The sequence below is a fragment of the Leptosomus discolor genome, chromosome 15 (assembly GCF_034619465.1).
Source record: "Leptosomus discolor isolate bLepDis1 chromosome 15, bLepDis1.hap2, whole genome shotgun sequence".
NCBI lineage: Eukaryota > Metazoa > Chordata > Aves > Leptosomiformes > Leptosomidae > Leptosomus > Leptosomus discolor.
This window is the reverse complement of record NC_141405.1, coordinates 17125047-17133673: the sequence shown is the minus strand read 5'-3', so window position 1 is coordinate 17133673 and position 8627 is coordinate 17125047.

The window sequence follows — 8627 nt, the reverse complement described above, 5'->3', positions numbered from 1 at the left end:
TTGGTTTGGGTGGTGGTTTATTTTGCACAACAGCTGCTAGGAAGGCAGCAAAGGCTGTAAACCCAGCAGCAAAGGCTGTAAACCCAGCCGTAAATCCAGACTGTCAGTCCTCTGTGCCCAGTTGTGAAAACAGAAAAAAAAGATTATGCTGTCTGCTTCGTTGGCTCCACTTTCTTTCACTTGAGGCAATTCCTTTTGCAGTTGACTTAAGGCATCCAGGGAGATGGTTGCTGCAAGAGGAGCTGTGCATTAACTGAGATCAGCACACCTCTGATCTTGACACTTTTGGTATTACACGTTATTGCTTTTAGTGCTTTTTTAATCAATGGAAAAAAGTACTTTAACTAGGAAAAGCTAACTTGTCTCCAAACAGTGCACAGCAGGTGATACGCAATTTTCTCCGACCTACAGTGTCAGATCATGCCACAGCTGACTTTTAAAGGGGAGCTTCTCAGGGACAGAGCCTTTCCTTCACTAAGTGATTTTGCTCAGAAAGGGAAACCAGAATTCCCTTTTAGCTTCTCGTCCTTGGGCTACAAACCCATACACAGTGAGCACCCATGAGATGCATCAGTCCTTTAACACTCACTGGGTGGAACAGCTGCGTGTAGGAAGGCAGGAGGTGGGAGAGCCTGGCCAGTCCAGGGTCTGGACATCTTCCAGCACAGCTCTGTCCCTCGAGTCGGCATCAGGAGCTGAAAGTGGAGTTTTAAAAAGTGACTCTAAAGAAGCCGCGCACCCAATGCTAGCTTTGGTGCGTGATCTGGCAAACCCAGACAGAGTCTTTCATCACTCCTGTCGCAACAAATAAGCAAACAAAAAAAACCCCCACAATATAAAGAAAAGTGTTTGGTGAGCAAGAGAAATGGAACAATTTATTGCCAGTAAGTAAGGGAAAATAAAACCAAATGGGCTTAAGGGATACCAGAAAAACAACCCTCCGCATTTTTCTTACCAGAGAGGCAGACACATTGTAGGGGACTGAGGCATGTGATTCCTACCAGAGCTGGTGTGGGTTGTGTGGCTGTCTCCTGTCTGGCTGTAAAAGTCACTTCCAATATGTCTGTCTGTGGGGATGTGTAAATTATGGCAGGGAAGACAGCCCAGTCGAGTTCGCAGCCCTGATCCAAATGAAGATGTTATTATTTCCTACTCTGCTTGAATCCCTCTCATTGCGACTGGTAAAATACTCTTAACTGTTGATGCTTAGGTTGTGTTTACCGTGAACTTAGGGACTCAGAGGAGCCTCTCTGCCCACCTCGGGGGCCAAGAGGGGACCTACTTGTTGTTTTTATTAGATTGCAATCATGTAAGCATCTTGATGGTGGGATTTAGGATTTCCTGCTAATAAAAGTGTCGTGGTGTTAACGGGCCGGTGAGCAAGAGACAGGATTTGGGGGGGGGGGGGCATTGCCGCAGCAGCTACGCAGGTCTGGCACACTGCGCGCACCCCCCAGCAAGCCCTGAGCGCCTCGCCTGCGAAGCTGCAGGCAGGGCGTCTGCTTCATGCATTGCTGTAGAATTCCTGCTTCTCTGTGCAGCTTCTGGGAAGGCTGGTGGTGCCCTGGGGCAGTCTCTGCTGGCACGGGCAGTGCTGCCGTGGCATCGCTGGGGTGGCGCGCAGCCCTCGCCCGGACCCTCACCCGTGGCTCCCGGGGGGCTGCTGCATCTCCTCTGGAACGTGGACACTGGCCCGTGGCCAGAGCCGGGGTTTCTGCAGCGATGCCCACCGCCTGGGCCCAGCTGAGCCGGCCCAGCCCCACGCTTTGCCCCACGGCACGCGGGCAGGGGGCGGCTTGTCCTTTGGGAGCGTCTCCTCGTGCTCCGGCCGCACCGGGCAGGAAGGAGGTTTCCTTTGCAGTTAGAGGGGGCTGAGAGGCAGCTGTGGCTTTCAAGAACATAATCAACGCTTCAGACCCGCCTAAACCATTTTGGGTTATGGCAAAGCGTGGGTCTGAGGCAGGGCAGCTGTGCCGGTCCAGCTCCATACACAGCTGCTTTTATCCTGGGCTCAGGAAGGCCTCGGCCCCGCTTTGATTCAATCCACTGGAGTGTGTTTGCAGGATCGATGTCAAAGTGAAACGCGAGCAGGTCTGAGGTTGCTCCCTAACAGTCGTCTGCTCGGGGACAAATGCAAACTCTTTGGCCACAGAATGCGAAGTTTTTATGTGTGCACATAGAACTATTAAATACAAACCCATCAATTTTTATTTTTTAACATTTCCAAATGTTTTTACTGTCTAATCTGTTGCAAAGTGCTGGTGCTGCAAGTTCGATCTTTCCTGGGTTAAAAGGAATGAATGCCGTGCACACAGGCTCTCATATGCTCCTTCTCTCAGTTTGTGGTTGTTGAGTTCAGCGTTTTTGGTGTGTGTTGTTTTAAGGAATGAGTCACTTATTTTTGCCCAGGGCTAGCTCAGTTTCAGCTAGGAGCAGGCCAAGGAGGATATGGGTTTGGTTTTGCAAAACCTCATCAGTGACTTTCAATTTGCTAATCCAAACCCAGAACTGAAGGGTGGCTTGGGTCCAGCTTCCAATTTATCTAAAATGAAGTGATCAAAAACCAGACCTGAAGTTTGGGAACATGGATCTCCTTTTAACCCTCTCTTGTTCCATCATCGTATCTTCTCTTTGCAGAAAGAATGGGAAGGAGACTTTCTAAATGAGCATCAAATACCAGAAATCTTTTGATGGCATCTTTTTTGATGACATGACTTTTTCCTGACTGCGACTTACTTCCAGCTGGTTTAACTGTTTTGCAAAGCTCAGCGACACGCCGCTTTGGAGGTGTAGCTGCTGGGGGGGATCTCAGCAGGGAGCAGATTTGCATCTGGAGCAACATAGGGGTGGAGGGGCTGTTGTGCCAATACTAGTTTGCTCACACCCAAGGAAAAGCCTGACTGTCCTGGGGACATGAGAGAGCCCTCACAGTCCCAGCCATGCAGCCTCTCCCCAGCTCAGCCTTGCCCCTGATAAACCCAGGATGTAACTGGGCAAAGGGACATTGTCCCGGTTTATGGCTGGGAAACAAGCAAACAAGTTTGCCCAAGGAGATATGGCAGAGCCAAACACTGAATTCAGGGTTTCTAGCTCTTTTTCTGCTCTCTCTGACCCAGGCTCATCTTTCCTTGCTGGCCTCAGGGCCACAGCTTGGAGGGGGGTACAGGGGAGAGCTGCGATTTCAGCCCTATTCAGTGGCAGGGGGATCCTTTACGCTCCTGCACAGGCAGGCAGTACACAATATAACTCTCTTGGCACCTTTTTCCCCATGTCTCCTGGATATGCTCCTGTGTAAAAGTGGATCAGAGCCCTCCACACAGCCCATCGCTTGTGGCAGGGAGCAGCTCAGACAAAAGAGTTTGTGTCAGAGGATTTTATTTCCACTTCAGCATTTCAGATTTCCAAGAGCCTCCAAAACACAGTGCTGCAGCGTCTGTGAGTGAGCATGAATTGAACATCTGGTAGAGGTTAGGGTCAAACATATAAATGGGGGGAGCACAGCACATTTCATTAAAATACTCAATCTGTGACGTCAATTGAACTGATCAAGCCCTTCTGCGTTGCAGTGAGGGAACCATTAACTTTATCCACTGGAGAGTGTTTGTATGGAAAATATGAGGCCAGGAAGTTTCTCCTGATTGTGATATTAAGGCTGTCAAAGGAGCTTGCTCTCCACCCCCCCCTTTTTTTTTTTAATCTCTATGTGTTGCTTTTCCACCCCATTGCCATAAGGGCCACTTGCCATCTCCTCACCAGCTAAGCCACCGTTGCTGCCTTCTGCTTCCCATGGACTTGGATGCCACGGGAACCTGTGGAGCCACTTACAGTTGTCCCATTTTGCAGGGAGTTGTGCGAGACGGCTTCCTACCACACGTGCACAGATGGGCCATAGTCCAAAGTAGACTTGGAAGAATTAAGATTAGGTTTAGGAGTGTAATAAAAAATAGCTTCCATGGGAACAAAATTTCTGCTCTTGCAGTTGTTTAAAAATCAAGACAGTATGTCTGCCCAGACATAAAATATCAGAGGACTGATGTATGACACCCTGGTGTGCTCACAGAGCACTTACAATTGTTGGTTTTCTGCGCAAAACATTAAAGGCTTTACGTTTTTCTCCAGTAATTCTGATTCATTCAAAGCCTGTTTGGCTCCTGCCGGGCAAGTAGGGGTCTTGACTTCTGTGCTTCAGGGAAAAAAAAAAAAAAAAAGCTGCCATTGAATGACTTGATTACAGTGTCTGGTTCCTGGAAATCTGACCAGCGACAGAACTGGAAGCATTTGTTATGTGCCCAAGGAAACCTCCCCGCTCACCAGCTCCTCCTCAGTGCACTGCAGCCCAGCCGTGCCATGGAGATGGCTGTCCCACCAGGACGTGCGGCTGTATTTCACTTGTGGTTGCTCATGATTGAGCTTCTTAAGTTACTGTGACAGCACCAGGGTAGGTGGTACCTCCTGAAGGACAGATGCGAGTTCGTACTGGCACCTCCCCAGAGCCAGGCATCTGCCTTTGGGGGCGGTGTGCTATAGATCTTCCTCTCTTGGACCATATCCTGCAGGTCCTCTCGCAGGACCAGTGACCCGAGCAGGCTCAGCATAGCAGGGCTAGAAAATTCTGAGGCAAATGTCTGCCTCGAGGAGGGCAGAAGGGGTTATATCGCCAGCTGGGTGTGTTTTGTTAGTTGGCTGCGTTTTGCTCACGGCTACAGGTTATGCACCTTGGTCCCGGAGAGTAAAATCAGAGCAGTTACTTTTGGTGTGTCCCAAACGATCTGTGAGAGCCCTGCAGCTGGCTGGGGTGGGACCACCCATTTAGGACAGCACAAGACGGGCCCTGTCTCTGTTTTCTCACAGAGCAGGGGCCTGACCCATATTCCAAGAAAAACAAAATTAGGAGAGAAGCATCTCCTTCCCTTCTGCTGCCTCTGTTATTCAGTGAAGAAAGACAAGGATCAGGGAGGAGAGTCGGGGCTGGGACTGGGAGCAGGTGGACTTCTCCCTTCTCCTTCCTCCCTTCTCCCTCGGTTATTCAGGTGACTTAACAGCTCCTGGTATCCTGCAGCCAGGCTTGGATTTCATCCTGGCAGCGACTAAGCGTTACGCTTGCACATGAAGTTTGTGGCTGTGGTAGGAACTGAGCTTCTATGTCCTGGATCCATCCATTTGGGTTTCAATCTCCTTTTAGCCAGTCCCTTACTTCATCCTTAGTTTTTCTGACGTCTGTTTATCAAGAAGGGGGTTTGATCCCTTGTCTTAAATCCTGGCTATGTATTTCTGTTGCTGAAGTCTTTTCCTGAAATTCTCTTACCTTAAAGAGATAGACAAATCTCACCCGCCACACACACCTTGGTAATGTTAGTCACGGGCCAGTTCACCCTTGGATTTCTTGCAGAAAGGCCTCCAAAGTAAACTCTTCTGCCTTGGAGAAGGGGGCTCCCTGCAGGAGAGGTTTTTTCTTTTTTCTTTTTAAACTTGAAAGAGCTTTTGTTTAACTTCTGACCAAGCCCTTTGCTTTCAGTGACCTGATCTCAGGCACACAAACCAGCTGGGAAAACAAGAGAGCTGTAAAAGCAGCAGCCCAGCAAAGGCATGGCGGAAACCATGAGGAAAGTGGGTTTCTTGCCATGCAGCTGGGTGGTCCACATGGAGCCTGAGTGTTGCGCTGAGTCTTGTGAAACTTAACACACCTCTGAGCACAAATACCTTCTCTGCAGGATCAGGCATCTCATTTACCTCCTGTTACATTCCAAGACTTTTCCTAAAGCCACGTGCTGCTGCTTTAAAACTCTGCCCCTTGTGAAGCTGAAGGACAAGTACTGGGGGATGGCTACTGATTTCCACCTGAGTCGTGAGGGTTTGTGGCTTCTTAGGAGGTTTCAGCCTTGGATCTGAAAAACACACTTTGGTGTGAATCCAGCCCAAAAGGATGGCTTTGTTCAGTCAGCCCCCACTGGCAGCAACTGCAGACATTGCCACAGAAGACCCAGGGATGTAACACAGCCAAGGTGTCACTGAGCACAGCTTGTTCTTGTGCTCTGAGCTTGAGATGGCCTTCACCACAGCTGATCCGGCTCTATGCCCTTGTGGCCTGGCTCAGGTCACCCAGGTAAACCCACAACCCATGGAGCAGCATCCCCCTTCCTTACTGTCCTGTGGGCACCTTGTCTCCAAGTGCTCCTGGTGCAGATCGGTCCCTTTCCCTTCCCTGCTCCTCCAACAGCAGGGGTAAGGCAGGCTTGTCGGGGGGAGACTGACCCCTCCTATTGGAAACAACCGTCTCAAACACGTACTCAACAGAAAAGGGAGAGGATCTCTAGAAAGGGCTGGGATGTATGGAAAGCCCTAAAGCAAAATTGCTCTATCTGTGAAAAAGATACATCTTCCACGCTTTTTCCACATGAATCTGACCTTTAAATCCTCTACACTTACAGACCCACGCACTCATATAAGTGAGCCATTCCTTTCATCACTGAAGAACTGTCCATGTCTACTGTGGGGCTTCTTGTACACTGCTTTGTGGTTCAGGCCGGTGCAGTTGGCGTTGGGGTGGGGATAACATGCCAGCGTGGGTTGTTCTAGACCTCTGTGTGTCTCCCTTGAAACTGTGTCAAGGGCTGGACGGGCAACTCCTCCTCCCTTACTGCAGCTGTGAAGCTTGAGCATCCGTTTGATGAGGCAAGGCATAAACCTTATTTTCAAAAACATGTATGTGAAGCTCTTGAGGTCACGGTCCAGGATGGGTCAGCCAATGTGCTGTTTAAAAAGCATTACAGTATTCAAACCGAAATAATTTTTCTCCTTTGAATCACAGCGATCAATTGAAGTGCTTCCAGACAAGACCCAACTGTTTGAAATTGGATATTTAATTTGTTTTGTGTAGTTTAGCACTGAGTCTCCGTGTTGTCTGAGAAAAAAAAAAAAAAAATTTCAAAGTCAAAAGGATTTGCCAAGCATGAGAATATTACTTTGCACTCTAATTAGCTGATTTGTCAGAATAAGAATAAAACCAACATTTGGCTGCCCTTAGTTTATTGAGGTACTGCCCCATCCAGGACAATACTGATGGTGGAGTTCAGACTTTTCGCTATCAGGAGGTCGAGCCACCGCTGCCCAGATGTAGCCCTCACATTAGCTGAATTGTGATCACTGAAGTGACACCAGAGAGGAGGTCAGCATGTACCAGTCTCACATTGCACAGTTTTCCTTTGGTTTGGTTATGCCTGATTGGGTTCACACGCGCTGCAGCTGCCGGACTGCTGGAATGCATCATTGACTCACAGTCCAAGATGGCACGTAGCTAACAATTTGGCTAGAGAGTCTTTGTTCCAAGGGATTATTGATTATCTGAGGATAATTGTGACCAAGAGCCGCTAAACATTAGACAAAAGACAGGTTTGTTATATTAAATTGGAAATAGATGTCCCTCTACAGCGTGGCACTCAGCCCAAGAGCATAAATTGCTGTATCATCCTCCCTTTTTTGCATGATGTCCTACCTCTGACACAAATGGTGGATTTAATGCCTGGAGAATTTAAAGCTTAAACTCTCAAAATTTCCTCTTTGGCCACCTTTGCTACATGAAGATTTAGTGTGCTGCTAATCAAAAGAAGTTGCTGAGCAATTGACTAAAAATGTCGAAACTGTTCTCAGAATAGCGTGTATTTGTGTCAGTTTTGCTTCTGATTTGTCTCCACTGAGTGACCCAATACACAGTTAAATGCTACCGGGTAGTTAATCACTTACTTGAAAGCACAAGGAGAAAGAATTTTATTCACATGTGCATCAAGTTGGCCATCTGCTTGAAGATCTGGCAAAGCAGGACCTCCGCCGTCACTTGGAGACAAGCAATGTGATTGTGTTTCCATACAAGATTTTCTACAGCAGTAAAGTAGAAACAAAAGCCGGTGAAAACAGGCCTGAGCCTCTGGCTGCAACCAGAGCAGCTGAGGGACCTTAGAGGCGAGGATGTACGCACTTGTGTGGCTCTATCCGCACGTGCTTCCCCTTTGGAACTAGTTTATTCACTTGGGGGCTGATGTCGACATCTCGCTATGGTTTGGTAGAGTTGTAATTTATTTCCACGTCTATATTTCAAATTCAGTTCCAGATTGGAGTGGATCTCAGTTGTGGCACTTGTGTCCTACCAATACATGGAAGTGGTAATATGGCCATTTTTAGGGTAAAGCAACCTGAAGTATCAGTGCAGAGCACAACCAGAACTATGGCTATTGAACTGGTTTTTCAACAAGTCATGTAAAACTCTAAGCAGTGCCAGATTTCAAAACAGAACGGTATTTTGGTAGGAGTTCGCACAAATGGGTCTGTAGAGTATCACAGGGGTTTCGGTCAGCTGGGCTCAGCTTCATGGCTCTGTGGAAAGCTCAGGGCAGACAAGTCCTCATTTCATGTTGTGCTTGTGAACATTTTCATTATCACCTTCCCATCACTTTGACTTCCACTGCAGCTCAAGGCTTTTTGGTCGGTCAAAGGACACATTTGACTAGAGTTCGGCTGAGCTTTTGCTCAGAGACGTTGAAATACCTTGACAGGAACGAAGCAAAACCCTAATGTTATCAATTAGCAGTAAGAAGATGTCTGACAAATGACATCAAACCTTGACTGAAGCTAAG